Source organism: Phoenix dactylifera, unplaced genomic scaffold, assembly GCF_009389715.1.
Source record: "Phoenix dactylifera cultivar Barhee BC4 unplaced genomic scaffold, palm_55x_up_171113_PBpolish2nd_filt_p 000617F, whole genome shotgun sequence".
Classification (NCBI taxonomy): Eukaryota; Viridiplantae; Streptophyta; class Magnoliopsida; order Arecales; family Arecaceae; genus Phoenix; species Phoenix dactylifera.
The window spans coordinates 49,012-49,997 of record NW_024068012.1 but is presented as its reverse complement, the minus strand read 5'-3'; the positions used below and the strand labels follow the sequence as shown (position 1 = coordinate 49,997).

The window sequence follows — 986 nt, the reverse complement described above, 5'->3', positions numbered from 1 at the left end:
GATCGCACTTTTGTGCTCTCATAAGTAGGGATGAATATTTTGTGAGGTTTGAAAATTCTGAGGGTTTTGAAAATTATGGGAGTAGGGTTGGGCAGTATTCGAAGCTTGCTGCTTCCAAGAAAAGTTTGGATGATTCCGCCATCCTGGGTTATATGTATGAAAAATGGGTCATTACTCGGTCTGGGCTGGGTTTGAGCAGCATTGATGTGTTCTTGCACGAGTTCGGGGAATTGGGGTGCTGAGGGGCACTCATGAATAGGGTGGGATGGGCTAGAACAGATAGTACACACTTGTGCTTGGGAAGAGTTAATGAAATGCCCACCTATCATCAGTTGGTCAATCTTATGGGACAATGCATCTACCTTGCTAGACAGGTCCATAGAATGACTTATTTCACAAATGGTCCCTTTTCTTTGAGAACTCGAGGGTGCTTGACGAGAACAGGAAGCATGGTGGAGGGAGTTTTCATTAAGATTTTCAAATAATTGCCATGCTTCATGCTCATTTTGAAGCATGAATGTCCCCCCGCATGCGGCATCGATCATCTGACGGTTTCGTTCAGTCAATCCATCATAGAAACATTGCACTAGCTACCATTTAGGTATTTGATGATGTGGGCATTTACGGATTAGGTCCCGAAATCTCTCCCAAGTTTTATGAAATTCTTCTCCCTCGGTTTGGGAGAAGCTTGTAATGGCATGTCTAAACTGGTTCGTTCTTCCTATGAGAAAGTATTTTTTAAGAAATTCTTGTTGCATTTGATCCCAGGAACGAATCAAATTGGCTTCTAAAGAATTCAGCCATTGCTTGGCTCTATCTTTAAGGGAGAAGGGGAATAATCTAAGTTTTAGAGCATCATCAGTGAAATTCTGAATCTTGACAGTGGTGCAAATCTCAAGGAATTCATCTAGGTGTTTATATGGATCTTCATTGGTGAGCCCATAAAAAGATGGGAGCATTCGGATCACACTAGACTTTATTTCATA

General features: G+C 41.8%; 1 non-coding gene across 1 annotated transcript; it reads left to right on the top strand.

The window, feature by feature from the left end:
- The first annotated feature begins 603 nt into the window (after positions 1–603).
- LOC120106745 lies at positions 604–709 on the top strand. The gene has a single exon (XR_005508796.1). It is a non-coding gene; the product is annotated as a small nucleolar RNA R71 (small nucleolar RNA).
- Positions 710–986: the final 277 nt, after the last annotated feature.